Source organism: Galeopterus variegatus, unplaced genomic scaffold, assembly GCF_000696425.1.
Source record: "Galeopterus variegatus unplaced genomic scaffold, G_variegatus-3.0.2 Scaffold1792, whole genome shotgun sequence".
NCBI lineage: Eukaryota > Metazoa > Chordata > Mammalia > Dermoptera > Cynocephalidae > Galeopterus > Galeopterus variegatus.
Window position 1 is genome coordinate 88,201 of NW_007727903.1, and position 15,916 is coordinate 104,116.

Genomic DNA, 15,916 nt, shown 5'->3' on the forward strand with positions numbered 1-15,916 from the left:
ACACCTCCAGCAAAGGGAGGTCGTTGCTCTCATTCTTGGACCCACCTGTCCTCACACTCTGCAGCAGCTCCTCCAGGTCCTTCTCCATCTCCAGCTAACAGTCCATTCCACAGGGCAGCAAGGATGTCGACAGGCCCACTTTTTTTTTTTTTTTTTTTTGATAAGGAAATTTAATTGTCCAAAAATAGCAGGTTGTCAGATAAATGATGGTATCTTCATATAATCAAATATTACTATGTGGCCATTAAAAATAATAAAAATCTAGGTCCATGAAAAAATGCTCACTATATATGTGACAAAAAGTTTATTAAAAAAAACTACTAAAGTAAATATGTACACACACATGTGGAAAAATTAGTAAGATACATACCAAGATATTAACAGTAATTATTTCTTTTTTTTTTTTAACTTTTATTGAATCAAAATTGATTATACATATTTTGGGGGTTCAACATTGAGATATGCTGGAGCCGGCCCGGTGGCGCACTGCTACAGTGCGCCGCTTGGGAGCGCGGCGGCGCTCCTGCTGAGGGTTCGGATCCCACATACAGACCTGTTCCCGCTCACTGGCTGAGCGAGGTGCAGGCGCAGCACCGAGGGTTGCAATCCCGTTGCCGGTCCCAGTCCGGTACGGGCGCGACACTGAGGGTTGCGATCTGTTGCCGGACACGAAAAAAGACAAAAAAAGAAAAAAAAAAAAAATTGAGATATGCTGATCAAATCAATATTACTAGCATATATATTGTTAAAAATCGTAATTATTCTTTATGCCCCTTGTCCAATCTCTCCCCATCCCCCTCCCACCTCTGATAACCCTAGATTTCTTCTCTCCTTCTGAAAGAGTAATGGTTACTCTGTTGATCTGTTGCCTAGATGATCTGTCCAATGCTGAGGGGTGTGTTCAGGTCCCCCAGTATTATCATAGAGCAGATGCTGCTTCAGTCACTCTGAAATGGGCTTTGTAGGGACAGACATCCTCTTCTTTTCTTTATCTCTGCTGGTGACTCTCCTTGTGTCAATGCGCTCCAGTGACTGGTGGGCCATCTGCATGGTGGTTGTAGCATCTAGCCACTTTTGCAGCAACTGGTGGGCCACCCACATGGAGGTGATTTTTTGGCATGCTCCTTTGTGCTGGTGGTGTGCCTCGTTGTGGGCAGGGCATCCGGTCTCCAGCTCCATACCCCAGGCCCCAGAGCGAGGCCCCAAGGCACTGGCAGTGTGCCTGGTTGTGGGAGGGGTGGTGGTCCAGTCCCCTTCTCCATGCCTCAGGTCCCCATGCAGGCCCCAAGGCACTGGCACAGTGGGTCAACAGGCCCACTTTGATGTCATGGCCAAACATCACCTCATATGGCAAGCTCCAGATGCCCTTGTGATACACTCTGTTCTTCATCACTTGAACAAAGTGCAGCCCTTGGGTCCAGGCCCTGGTCCCCTTGGCCCACATCCAGATGGAGAGTACGTTCTGAATGTCCTGGTGGGTCCACTCCACACTGTCCAGGCTCTGGCCCAGTTGGTGTTTCCTAGTCATGATTGTCAAGCCACTCCACATGCCTTTTAGTGCACTGGTTACATCACTGGCAAAGTCTCTCCCGTTTCCAGACTGGAGAATGGAAGGAGTCCCAAAAACAAAGATGTCCAGCGACACCTGACCACATCTGCGATGCTTCTTCTGGTCAGAGGCCTCAGCTGGACGAACTTGGTCATGTGATCCTGGGAGAGCTTGATGAATCTGAACAGTCCATCAACTCAAGACTGCATGTTGGGGCCGGCCCGGTGGCGCACTGCTACAGTGCGCTGCTTGGGAGTGCGGCGGCGCTCCCACCGAGGGTTCAGATCCCACATACAGACCGGTTCCCGCTCACTGGCTGAGCGAGGTGCAGGCGCAACACCGAGGGTTGCGATCCCGTTGCCGGTCCCGATCCGGTACGGGCACAACACTGAGGGTTGTGATCCGTTGCTGGACACGAAAAAAGACAAAAAAAAAAAAGACTGCATGTCAACGAGGTCCTAGCCTCTGCAAACACCAGAGGCTTCACCACATCCCATTCTTCGTGGGGTTTAGCTTCTGACAGGGCTGGCAGAGATTTGGGTGCAGAGTGTAGCTTCCTGCATCACAATCTTGTGCTCCTTCCTCAGGTCCGCCAACATACGGTGCTCCCCTCCATGCCCAATACTGTTGTGGGCCTCACACAGCCCACTGTACATGCCTTCATTCTTAACGTAGTAATGAAAGCTGCCACTGTCTTCTAATGGGAGACAATCAGCATTTCCTCCTTCCTGATGCGAACCACATCAAATTGCTTCAGGCTGCAGAGAGAAGGAAGATGTCTTCCTTTCCAGTTTGGCATTTTTCACCTGTTTGATTACCTCGCTGTATTTGTCTCTTGTGAAATACATGGAACTGCCTTCCCTCTTTTTAGACAGTGAAAGATTAAAACAGTGATAAAACTCACTTGGCATCACACCCAAGGTCCTCCCCAGATGTTCGCAATTGGGAGCTGTAACAATGAGGGGAAACTGTAACGCAGGTACAGAGAAGGCTTCAATTTACTGAAAACACAGCCCAGTCTCCCTGCTAGGGCAGTGGGCACGTGCTGACCAGCAGTCTTGGCCAGCTAATGACAACGTGACTATCTGATTAATACATCCAAAAATGGCATTTAAAGTTGGTATCTCATCCAACTCTGATTCTACACTGAATGGCATAGATACCCAAATGTGAGGCTCTGACCATCAACCCTGGAATCCAGAGATACACCCATGGTGGCCACTCTCAGGAGAGCCCAGAGATAGCCCAAGGGTTGGGGCAGAAGAGCCACCTGCCTGGGCCCAGGAGGCCCAGCCAGCAAAAGTGTTTATCACACGCGTGTGATCTGAGGCTGAGTCTGGGAATACTTCAGCAAAGTGTGCAGAGGTGTGTAGGGAGGGCAGAGAGGAGACGTGGGCATTAGGCTCCCAAGCAAAACCTTCAAGCCAAGTTTAGCCCTGACCAATCCCCTGGGCTGAAGGAAGTATGGCTCATATTGAGGCTTCCTCTGGCAGGACCCCACAGATGGAGACAGATGCCACTAACCTAAAGGAGCCGTGTCCTGCAATGAGGCTGACCCTGCCTCCAAACCTGAACCCAAACAGGTCATGTCCTCATGGCTTTCCCATGTGCTGTCCCTGCAGGCCGCCTTCTTAGGGGCATCAGGCAGCCACCCAGTCCTCCCTCATGGAATCCAGGGCCTTGTGTACAAATGCCACCGCTGCCTGGATTGAGCCTACATCCATGACAAGAAGAGAGTCAAGGGTGTATGTCAGGAGTCCAGTGAAAACCAGCAAAAAAAGGGAGTTCAGGGTGGAGAGAGCAGGGAAAAGGGAAGAAACAAGAGGAGAGAGGGAGAATTAGCACCCAGATCTGATCAGGGGATGTCAGCAGCCATGAGGACACCCCACATAAGAGCTGGGATGCCTGGTGGGCAGTCGGGAAGTGCTGCCTCAACTAGCTCACCCACTACAGGTCTGCCAGGGCACAGCATCATTTCAGGGGACAGAGTGCCACAGGAACAGAGCTGGGAGGTGTGTGGCCAGGCAGTCCTCCCACCCAAACCCATTCTCTGGACTGCTGGGTCTCTTTGGGAGATCAGCTGGCTCTACCTTTGCTATCTGCAGGGCTTGAAGCTCAGCTGCAGGGTGACAAGAAAACAAGCAGGAAGTCCATCCATCTCTGCAAGCCCCATTTCTGCACACAGGGACTGCTCAGTGTAGTGGGTGTGGGCTCCAGGAATACTGCAGAGGGAGATGATGCAAAGTGAGCCCGGCTTTGCCCCGTGGCTCACTCGGGTGAGTGCGGTGCTGTTAGTGCCGACACCGCGGGTTTGGATCCTATATAGGGATGGCCAGTGCGCTCACTGGCTGAGCGTAGTGCAGANAACACCGCGGGTTTGGATCCTATATAGGGATGGCCAGTGCACTCACTGGCTGAGCGTAGTGCAGACCACACCAAGCCAAAGGGTTACAATCCCCTTACCGATCGAAAAAAAAAAAAAAGTGAGCCTGGCTTTCTCATGCGCTCCCACTAGGACACTGGGTACACTTTGCTCCAAGGGGCTTTAGGTTGCAATAAGATCACACTTGAGAGTTCACAGAGGCTTTTAAGAAGCATGTATTTGAGAGAGAAGTTCATTTCAGATAAATTAGTGCAGATAAAAACATTTGGAGAGTTAAATATAATGAAATGGAAACATTCAGACCAGTTTAACTTTCACTCAAGGAGGGAGATGGGAAGACCTCCTCTCCCCCGACCACAAAATCCTAGGCCTCAGAACTCCAACCCTCACCCTACACCCAACCCCTGCTTGAGGCCTCTCTTCTCCTTGAAGAGCTCTCCGTAGCTGCTGATGTCTTTGATGCTCGGCAGACTTTGAGGCTGCGCTCCGGGTTGGGATCGTTGTCTCTTGACAATCTGCAAGCCAGCATCGAAGTGTGCAAGGGCCTTGGCCACGTGACTGGCCGTGAGCCTGCACAGGGCTGGCAAGCTGTCCTCCTCCTCCTCCCCCGCCGCGTGCTCCTGCTCCAGTCCCATCAGTTCCTCGTTGGACAGGTCCGCCCCCCAGCACTGCAGCAGTTCGGCCACACCTGCTTCTGCTACCTCTGCAAAACCTGCGCTGTGTGCCAGCGCCACACTGTCGCGCCGGATCCGTGGGAGGGTTTCCACGTGTCCGCCGCCCAAACCGCTCTGGACGCACTCAGGCCACAGCTTTCTCCACCCTCCGTTCAGCGTGGCTGGCGGGAGCTCCTCCCAGGACTCGGAGATGTCGTAGACGGCGTCGAGGACGGTGTAGTCCCGCCAGAAGACCCGGACCGCCGCCCGCCCTCACCACCAGCAGGCGGAAAACCCTCCGCAGGTAACAGGCCTTGAAGAGGGCTGCGACGCCCTGGTTCATGGGCTGGATAAGGGCCATGGTGTTCCTGGCAGGTACTCCATGCGCACGTGGTCAGAGAGGTCGTTCAGGTTCCCAAGGTGGCCGGGTCGCTGTCCAGGACGAGCAGCGCTTTGTTCGGAAGGCCGTGCTGGGAGCAGTACCTCTCCACAGCCGGGCAGAAGTGGTGCACGAACCACTCCTGGAAGAGGCTCACGGTCACCCAAGCTTTCTTGTGTGAGCGCCACACCACGGGCAGGTTGGGCTTAGAGAAGCCCTTGAGGGCACACGGGTTCTCCGACGGGTACACGAGCAAGGGCTTCAGCCTGAGGTCGCCAGCCACGTTGCCACCAAGCAGCAGGGTCGGGAGGTCTCTGGTGGGTTTGAACCCGGGGGGCCGACTTGTCCTCCATGGAAATGAACGTCCTGTCGGGCAGGCGCTTCCAGAAAAGCCTGGTCTCGTCCACGCTGAACACCTGCCAGGGCCTGTAGCTGCCCTCCTGGATCACCCTCCGGGTACTTTCGCGCGGCTTCTGCGTCGGACCCATAGCCTCGCCGCTGGGCCCTATGCTGCGCAAGCTGTGGCGCGCCTTGAACCGGGCGAGCCACCCGCGACTGGCCCCGAGGGCCTCGGATTCGGCGCCGCTGCCCTGCTCCCGTTTAAGGTCCTTGAACAGGCTGCGGACTTTCTCCTGGATGAGCACCACACTGATGGGCACGTTGCGCTGGTTCTAGTCCTCGATCCACACACTCAGCAGCCGCTCCATGTTCTCCATTACCAGCCTGCTGCTACGCGTCAACCTGGTGGCCGCCTGCAGGGTGGCTGCCTATAGGGTGGCCACCTGCGAACCCGCCTGGATCTTCTTGTTGTCACGAATGGCGGCCACGGTGGAGGTGGACAGCCCCAGCGCCTTCCCGATTCTGCTGAGCTTATCTCCACCTTCCAAACGCCGCAGCACCTCAACCTTCACCTGCAGGTTGATGGCCTCGCAGTCCCGTTTGGCGATTCGGCACTCGGCGCCAGAGCTCAGCAGCCTCTTCAGGAGCCTCTTTGGGCCCGAGACGGTGGAGAGGAAGGTTCTGCCTGCACCACTCTCTCTGTACGTCACAAGAGAGTATTTGTGCTCCCACCCTGTGCCCGCTGATCTAAGCGCTGCTGCCGCCCTGGCCCTGACCCACTGTAAAATGGGGAGACAACTTTACTGGTGGGAAGTGGGGCAGACTTGGGTAACACCTGTTAAAGATCATGTACAAGTCTCTCTTTAGGTAGCAGATTAGGGTCCACATTAGGTCACTGAGCTCACTTCCCACTGTATGAACGCTGCCCCCCTGGACTAAATTAACTGCACTCTCAGGAATGCAGCAAGCTTCTGTAAACCCACTAGGACTTCATAACCATGCCCCCACTGGCCATCACCAGACTCACCAGCCTCGCCAAGGATCCAGGTTGGCACCATACACAATAAGCTGTCAGACCAAATGCAGAAGTCAGGAATTGAAGGGCTTGTGGAGACAGGGGAAAAAACAGTCTGGATAGATCCCAGCTCAGCACAGGAACTTACAGCAACTGCACATAAAACTGAACTCTGAGCTTCCAGGCAGCCAGGTAAAGGAGGGAAACAAGAAGCGTCCATTTACAGAAAACATATTTTCATGGTGCTAAGCTTGGACAGACCTTGAGCAATGTCATTAAAGATGTCACAAGACTCATGTTTTCTTTCATGTTTTTCTTTGTTTTGGGGGAGGGTCTGCTGGAGGTTTATTTTTAAAGGTGATACATACACATGGTAAAATAACCCCAACATGCCACAGGAGAACCAGGCAAGGGGAGAGTCTCCCTCCTACTGCAGACATGTTTTTCTTTGTTTTGGGGGAGGGTCTGCTGGAGGTTTATTTTTAAAGGTGATACATACGCATGGTAAAATAACCCCAACATGCCACAGGAGAACCAGGCAAGGGGAGAGTCTCCCTCCTACTGCAGAGCCCAGAGGCAGCCACTGAGCCCACTTTCTCATGTGTCCTTCAACAACAGGGCAGACCAGGAACCTTGTTTCTTCCAAAAACAGCACCTCTCAGAACTCAGCTTTTCACTCTTCGTTTGTGATCAGAGTTTTACAGTAAAGCATCCCTGGCTGTTCTCTAAGAGTTGCCAGCATTCCAGTACCCTGTAGGACACCTGGTGAACCCAGCTCTGGGGTGGATCTGGACAGGACCATCATGGGAGTTCCCATGCCCTGCAGGGCATCAGGAAGCCCCCAAGAATTGCAGTCAAGAGCAGAAAGGCCAGCATGTCATCCAGCCTCCCTGCTCACTTGGCAGGAGACCCAGCATGCTCCTTGACTATCACACCCTCCTTTCCATGCATGTTCGATTAGTGTCTGTGAGCAAGGCTTGGGGCAAGCCCCTCAGTTACCCACCAGGACCACAAACAGTTGAGTGCCCTGTGACACACAGGCAAGCTTCAGTGTCTGCCTCATGAGGCAGAGCCATTCTGGGGAGGCCATGCTGGGTAGAGAGTGGGAGATGAGCTGTTTGTCATGACCCACCTTGGCTCCCATCCCTAGCCAACAGGGGCAACCACATGGGGCTACCTACAGTGAGGACTGGAAGTGAAATGGTCCTACACAGTGCTCAGCACCAAAGCAGGGGCTGCAAGGACATCAGGGGCTGCAGGCTGGGGCACAGGGGAGGTAAAAAGGACTGGCAACCAGGGCAGGGGTATGTGTTCTAGAGTGAGAAATGGGCAACAACCCACATGCCTTGGCTAGGCTGGGCAATTGACTCCTATGGAGCCACTAAAAAGGGAGGACTGCTTGTGCCACTTGGAGGGCCCCTAATATGAGATGGAGTGAAAACAGCAGGGCATGGAGTGTTAATGGGCTTTCTTTGGAAATGTCAGTGCACCTATGTTCATACACACATATATGCATGTGCCACAAGTGTACATAAGAGAAGGGAGGAAAGATGCACAACAGTTAACAGCGGCCTCCTCCGGAGAAGATCAGATGTGAGGCCAGAATTTTACATACTTTTATAAGGTTTGAATTATTTTATAATGTACATGTGTTATACGTGGGAGAACAGATAATGACTAGTATATTTCTATCTCTGTACAACAGAAATTATGCCTAAATTAATCAAAGAAAACCCACTTTTGGAAAGTCAGGCAGAACCCAGGGCTGGATAGTAAGACAGGGACAAGAAGCCTGCTGGAGCCATCTCCTGTGCCTGTGGGTTTGGGCCCTGAGGTCCCGAGACCCAGAGACAAATACCTACCCCACTACTAGACAGCATGAGCCTGGGAGGGACACGCCCTCAGAACGAGGAGCTGGGGGAAGCAGCTCCTGGACCAAGCCTGAGGGTGAAGGGAGGCCTGGGGTGCCTGGGCACAGCTGCTGAATATGCCCCCTCCATGGCCTGGGGTGAAGAGGGGATGCAGAGGGGTGGGACAGTAGGATGTGACATCTGTGACCTTGAAGGACTCACAACTCACCTGAGCTCCATCCATGAAGGGCTTGGCCGACTCTGCCAGGTCTCCAGACCACCAGTCCATGGGAGGGCCTTGGGCCAGTGCTGAGGGGAAAAGGGAGTGTTAGTGTCCTCAGCCCCACTAGGAGCACACAGGGGCCATGCACCTAGGCCAATCAATCAGGTAGTCAGCATGTGGCCAGTGTCCTCAAGTTTGGACTAGGTACTAGCCTGGGACTCTCAGCTGGACAGGACATAGGCCTGCTCTCCAGACCACACAGACTACCCCTCTCTAACATGCAGTCCCCTCTGGTACACATATACATATATTGCCTGCTCTCCAGACCACACAGACTACCCCTCTCTAACATGCAGTCCCCTCTGGTACACATACACATATGCACATGCACACACATACACACACACCCAGAGTACTCCCAAGATCCCTGAAATTCAAGTCACTGAAACACAAAGGAAGTAACTACAAGATTAGAAGCTTCATTCAGCTGTGACCAGGCATGCTGTAAAGAGCTGAGCCAGCAGGCCTGGGCTGTTCAAACCCTGCACATTCCAAACAAAGTTCTGGCCTTTGACCTGCTCCAAGGAGGCAACCTCTAAGCGCTTGGAATATCCTGCCTGTTAAGATTGTCTGTGTCTATCTAAGGCCCTGGGTCACACCAGACAGTTTATGCTAGCTGCAATTTATGGTGGGAGACTTGGGCCATGCTGCATCCATCTGATCTCTGGGGTTGCTGGAATCTGAGTAACTGAAGTCAGTCATGTGAGTGCTCCATGCCTATGAGACTGACCCCCAATAAAAACCCATGACACCATGGCTCAGGGGAGCTTCCCTGGTTGACAATTTCCTTGGATGTTGTCGCACATCAATGTTGGGAGAAATAAGCACTGTCCACACAACTCCACTGGAAGAGAACAACTGGAAGCGCATCCCTGGTTGCTCCTAGACTCTGCCCTATGCACCTTTTTCCATTGCTGATCTCAATTTGTATCATTCCACTGTAATAAGCTATAACTGTGAGTATAACAGTCTTGCTGAGTTCTGTGAGTCCTAGCAAATCAGTGAACCTGAGGGTGGTCTTGGGGGCCCCTGAACATACTGGGACAGTGACAGCTAAGGAAGAGCTCAGGACACCCAGCTCCTGGACTCCCTAACAGCATCACAGCAGTTCATCCAGAGATAGCCAGTGCCAACCCTCTTCCCTCTCACAAATGGGGCATCAGAGGAGCCAGGAACAATGGGCAGAGCTGAGACCAGGTAAGGGCACAAGGCAAAGTCAGAAGTCTTCATGTAAATGTGAACTGGGGCAAACTTGAAACCATGTGATTTCAAAGCCGAGTAGACATAACCATTCATGACCCACAGGGATCCATGTAAGTGCTAGGCCTGAACCCATTCAGTGACCTGTGGGCTACTATTCCAACATCCATGTGGTTATGTTGCAAAATTCGTCTTCATAGTGCGCATCATCTAAGCAACCGTTCAATGAGAAACTAGGAACCAGGGGGCCAGACCTCCAAGGAGGAGGCAAATGCTGGCTGTTGTTCAGGAGACAGCTTGCCTCAAACACTGGTGACAGGCTTAGAAAACGGAGCCCAGCACTACAGCAAACACCACACAAGGACCACAGGTACATTCACCCAAGATGTCTCACCTGCACCTCACGTTCATGTGTAGGCAAAAACAAGTCCTGCAACATCAAGGTTTTTAGTTTCCTTAGCAGAAGCTGAATCCAATTTGGAACTTTTCCAACCTGTGCAGAACCAGCTTCATCAGGCCCTCCCGGGAGACCCCAGTACCAGCCGGCAGTGGCCCCTCCCCAAGGGTCTGGATCCTAGCCCCACATTCTCCTTATTTGAGCTTCTAGTTGACATAATTGCAACCTCTTCCTTTTGTTCTTGCCAGTCTAGGAATGGATGCTGTTCCCTGCAGTTCCTGCCAATGTGACACTTCAGGTATACATTTTTGGTATTTTTTTATTCCTTTAATACCTACATAAGGGCCGGCCTGTGGCTCACTTGAGAGAGCGTGGTGCTGACAACACCAAGTCAAGAGTTAGGGTCCCCTTACCAGTCATCTTTTTTTTAAAAAAAGCCTACATAAAATTTTTTACATTAAATTCCCCGTTAAAACAAGTGGTGTGTTAGCAGTCCCTCAAAAGGTCAAAAAGTGTTACCATATGACCCAGTAATTCTACTTGTAGGTATATACTCAACAGATATGAAAACACATGTCCACAAACAAACGTGCACACCAATGTTCACAGCAGCATTATTCATAATAGCCAAAAAGTAAAAACCACCCAAATGCCAACCGATGGATACATGAATAAACAAAATGTGGTATATCCATGCTGAAATATTATTCACTTATAAAAATGAATGAAATTCTGACACATTACAACCTCAAAAACATTATACTCCAAAAGAAGCCAGACATAAAAGGCCACATTACTATATGATTCCATTTAATGAAATGTCCAGAAAAGGCAAATCCATAGAGACAAAAAGACTAGTGGTTGCCAGGCGTTGGGAGGACAGGGATGAAGAGTGGTGACCGCTAATGGGCACAAGGTTTCTTTCGAGGGTGATTAAATTCTGGTATTAGTGGTAATGGTTGCACAATCTTGTGAATATACTAAAAATCCCTGAATTGAGGCTGGCCAGGTAGCTCAGTTGGTTAGAGCATGGTACTGATAACACCAAGGTCCAGGGTTCCATCCCTGTACTGGCCAGTTTTAAAAAAAAAAGAAAGATGGGCTGGCCCGGTGGCGCACTCGGTAGAGTGCGGCACTTGGGAGCGTGACGGCGCTCCCGCCGAGGGTTTGGATCCCATATAGAGACCGGTCCACTCACTGGTTGAGCGCGGTGCGGGCGCGACACCAAGGGTTGCGATCCTGTTACCGGTCACGAAAAAAGACAAAAAGGAAAAAAAAAAAAGAAAGAAAGAAAGAAAATTCCTGAATGATATACTTTTTTTAGTATGTCCATTATACCTTAGTAAAAGTATATCTTAAAAAAAAAAAAGTACTGTGGTTTCTACCTCCTGATGAAGAGGGTGAAGTAGACTAGAAGCACTGCGTAGACGTGTGTGAGTAAATGACTAAACAGAGGAACAAATGTCAAGATGAATGATGGCTGGAACGTACCTTCTCTCCTGCCTACTTCATGGTTATCACCCACTCCCAACTACACAGGTGTACACACATGCATGGAGCCCAAGGTGAAGGGCATCACACACCAGGAACTACAAAGTCACCACCAACCAGGCCAGCCTCTGTGCCCAATTCTTCTTCCCTCCACCCCATCCAGGGCAAGGACACCCAAGTTGTGACCAGTGGTCTCACTGTCCACCTCTCCAAACAGACTAGGCTCCATGAGGGCAGAAACCTTGCATACTTCCCCACTGTATCCACAGGGCCTGACATGTGGCAGGCACTCAAGAGACCTTGTGGGGAAGGAGAAAAAGCAAGGAAAACAGGCTGGGTGCACCCTGAGAGGGAGGAAGTCACACCAACTGCGAGTTCCCGCCTCTGGGGAGTTCAGAGGTTGCAAAAGGTTCCAAATGTGTTGCAGCTTCTAAATCCCTCTCCCTAAGACAGGGACATTGACAGCCTAGGCAGATGGGGCAGAGGAACACTCAGGGCCCGGGGTCATGAACTGTGTCCCCTCACACATTCCCCCACACATTCCCCCACCCCCGGGCCTCCTGACAAGTCCCCTGGATCCCTGTGGCTCACCAGTCTCCTGCAACATCTGGGCAAGGTTCTCAACCAGCACCACAGCCTACTCCCCACTCTCAGGACACTGGGACTCCACCCAGACCCGGGTGTCAGGTGGCAGCACACCCAGGAACTGCTCCAGCACCAAGAGCTCCAGCATCTGCTCCTTGGAGTGCACCTTGGGCTGCAGCCACTGGTGACACAGCTGGCGCAGGTGGGCCAGAGCCTCTCGAGGGCCAGCCGCCTCCTCATAGCAGAAGCTGCAGAAGCGCTGCTGGGGCTCCCTGGTGAACTCAGGTGGCAGGGTCAGGGGCTGAGGGTCAGACGGGGTCCAGGCTCCCACAGGGTGGCCTCATCCTCCTCCATATTGATGACCATGAGCTCTTCCTGCTCTAGGGGTGCTGGGCTGTCTGTCACAGCAAGGTGGGAAGCCAGCCTCCCTAACCCTCACTCAAGACACACACATCCTCCTCCATATTGATGACCATGAGCTCTTCCTGCTCTAGGGGTGCTGGGCTGTCTGTCATAGCAAGGTGGGAAGCCAGCCTCCCTAACCCTCACTCAAGACACACACACCACCTGCCTGGACACACACCCATCCAGTCAAGGCCACGGGCCGCCCACATCCCTCCACCTGCCCACACCTTGCAATGCCACTGTTGTGGGGGAAACTGTCTGCAGACCTGGCTCCCCAGGCTCCTCCACATCCTGACCAGGGAGTAAGGCGGTACCTCCCAATCTGTACCCTCAAGAGGATGCCTGAGGCAGCTGGCCAATTAGCTCAGTTGGTTAGAGCACGTTGTAAACCAAGGTCAAGGGTTCGGATCCCCTTACCGGCCAGCTGCCAAAAAAAAAAAGAGGATGCTTGGCACTGGGAATCTGGACAACAGAAAGGCAAGCACACCTGTGCTCAGGCCAGACTGGCAGGGCAGAAAAGGCTGTCACCAGTGCCAGGCTAGGGGACAGGTGGTGTGGTTGTGCCCAGTGTCTAACAAACAGAGAGCCCCACCATTAGCAAAGCAGAGCTGCTGGTGGGAACTAGCAGAGGGTGAGTGCCCAGTGAAGGTCTGAGGGGCACAAGAGCGACATGGGGGACAAAATGGAAGGGCAAGCCAGAGGTTGGGGGCAGTTGCAATGCAACCAGCAGGAGCCTGAATGGCAACAGGTGGCATCTCTACTGGAAGGCCATCCTTCTCCCATAGCAGACTCCTACAGGGACTAGAGGCTTAGTTCGACTAGCCAGTTGACAGGGAAAGATGTCTAGCCTATAATGCTGAACAAAAAAGTAAGCTGGGGCCCTCCTCCTCCAAAAAGATCCCATTACGTTAGAATTTTAAAACAAACTTCTGCGGGTGTACGTGTGTGTGCACGGGCACTGCTGTTAAATATGTTCAGAAAAGGGTCAAAAACAACAAATGCCAGGCTGACAATTGTGGGGAAAGGAATTGGACGCTCATTTTTTCTTTTATAAAATGTCTGCATACCACATGAACTTGCTTTGCAATGGCCATTTGTTACCATTGCAATTCAAAAAATTAAAAATTGTTTCAATGCCAATACATGTTTCTAAAGGGGCTGGTCAGGGCTTCCCAGACCTGGTCATTCCCATCCCATCCACTTAGGGCTCCTCACAACCCAGGATAGTGCCCTGAGGAGGTGACAGCTGAAGCGAAAGCATTCTGTGTAGCAGGAACAGCACAGGTAAAGGCCAGTGTGGCCAGGACGATCCTGTAGGGCCTTGGGACAGGTAGTTATCTGAAGTTTAATCTCCGTGTGCGGGGAGCGCCCTCCCCACTTCAATGTACAGAAGGACAGTTGCAGTGGGAACAAAGAGGGGACCCAGGCTAAGGAAATCCATAAGGACTTCCTAGAGGAGGTGACAACAGTTTAGGGGGAGCTAAGTGGGAAAGCGTACGCGGGGTGCACAGAACTGAGGATTGCTGCTAGTTCAGGAATGTTGTCTGAGAGGGGGCAGAGGACCCATGGGCCGGCCGTTTGCCTCGCTCGCACGCCAGACCCGGAGGCGTGGCCAGAAAGCCGCCCTCAAGGCGGACCCGCTTCTGGGTCGTCCCCGGACTCCAAGTCCCAGCGGCCCCCCCGCCTTTTCCTTTGGTCTCGCTCGGGCTCCTACAGAGGGAGGAGCTTCTCCGCCCCACTCCTCTGTCGCCCGCCGGCTAACTGCGCACCCTATCCCGAGCCTTCCAGACGACTCGGGCCGCCCCGTGCTCGGACTCACCGACCCCGAGAGCTACGCGACCGGCTCGCTGCGCGAGAACGACGACCGACCACCCCGTGCCCCAGGATTGGAAGCTTCCGGCCACCTAGCAAGCTACTTCCGGCGCCTAGTCCTCCCCGCCGCCCCTCAACGTGCGACCCCGTCCCTCTTCCCGACCTTCCACGCAAGCGCGAGGAGGCGGGGCGATCAAGCGCTTTGGTGTCTCTATGGCAACAGCACACGTACCGGAAGTGAGAGATGTGGGAGACGTATGTCCGAGGGGCCTTCTGGGAAATGTAGTTCTGGCGGCGTTGGAAGACCGGCCCATCGAGTGAAAAGCTACATTTCCCAACAGGCAGCGAGCGGTAGCTGCGCTCACGCTGCCAGAAAACGCAGTTCTTCAGAGCCTGTGAGAGGGCGCTTGTGCAGCAAGTCCGGAGCGTTAGGCTGAGCGTTTAAGGTCCGGGCGCCGACCTTGGCTTTGAGGAGAGTCCTGGAGCCACCGGCTCACGTATTCGTTATCACCGCCACGCACTGCCTGCCAGACCTCGGGTCCAGTCGCGTCCCCTCACCCAGCTGTACCGCGCTCACTCAAGTGGGACGTCTCCGCCAATACCGGGGCTACCCCTCCCTCCGCCAGTCCAACCACCTTGCCATGCTGGGCTGCCCCCGAGCTCCTCTCTGACTCGCGACATTTTGAAATGACCACTTTCCTGGTTGTTAGAAGTGTTGTTAGAAGGTGGGACACCACCTTCCCAGAAAGACTTTTTTGTCCTCTGCCCCAACTAAAATGGGGTCCCTCCTAAGTCATAGCCTTGACACATAGAATGTAACTTCTGGACTGGCAACTCATGAAGCCAATCTCACCCATCCTGGTCTCCCCAATACCTAGCACAAGTGCTCATAATTTGTGTAACGTATGGGATTGATTGGAAGGAGCAGAGAGAAATCTTCTCAACTCTGTCCCCAAACCCTCCATTTGTAATTTACATGCGTAAGAAATACTCTTTAAAAAAAAAAAAATTCGATGATAACCCAGTCACCTGGGTCCTAAGAAAAGTCCCTTACCTTCTCCTTTGCCATCCCACTTTGCCAGGAAAGCCATGGAAGGGCATCATCTGGCCTTTCCCCCACTAAGGCTGGGCCTTCTAGCCCCTCCTCAGCCACCAGCCCCATCACTGTGGGTGTTAGCCAGGACAAAAGTGGCAGGAATCCTTTCTCCTGTCTTTATTTCTTGGCTCACAGACACACAGGTGCAGATAACTGTGTTGAAAGAAGTTCGGTGGGCCGGCCCGGTGGCGCACTTGGTAGAGTGCGGCACTTGGGAGTGCGGCGGCACTCCCGCTGAGGGTTCGGATCCCATATAGAAACCAGTCCGCTCACTGGTTGAGCGTGGTGCAGGCGCGACACCGAGGGTTGCGATCCCGTTACCGGTCACGAAAAAAGACAAAAAGAAAAAAAAAAAAAAGAAAGAAAGAAGTTCGGTAAGCCACACATCCCTGTCCAACACCCTATGGCTCATCCAGCTGAAGCATGAACAGAGCATCTTCCCTCGCTGAATATCTGTGTTCTGGTGGCACATCTGGTCA

General features: G+C 52.7%; 1 long non-coding RNA gene across 2 annotated transcripts; it reads right to left on the reverse strand.

The window, feature by feature from the left end:
* Window positions 1–620: 620 nt before the first annotated feature.
* LOC103595538 lies at window positions 621–14,957 on the reverse strand. 2 transcript variants are annotated; one of them, XR_550950.1, is made up of 4 exons: window positions 14,574–14,957; window positions 8,398–8,477; window positions 6,331–6,407; window positions 621–656 (listed from the first exon to the last, which is right to left on the reverse strand). It is a non-coding gene; the product is annotated as an uncharacterized LOC103595538 (long non-coding RNA). The 2 variants fall into 2 exon arrangements; XR_550949.1 differs by lacking the exon at window positions 14,574–14,957 and adding an exon at window positions 14,349–14,431.
* Window positions 14,958–15,916: the final 959 nt, after the last annotated feature.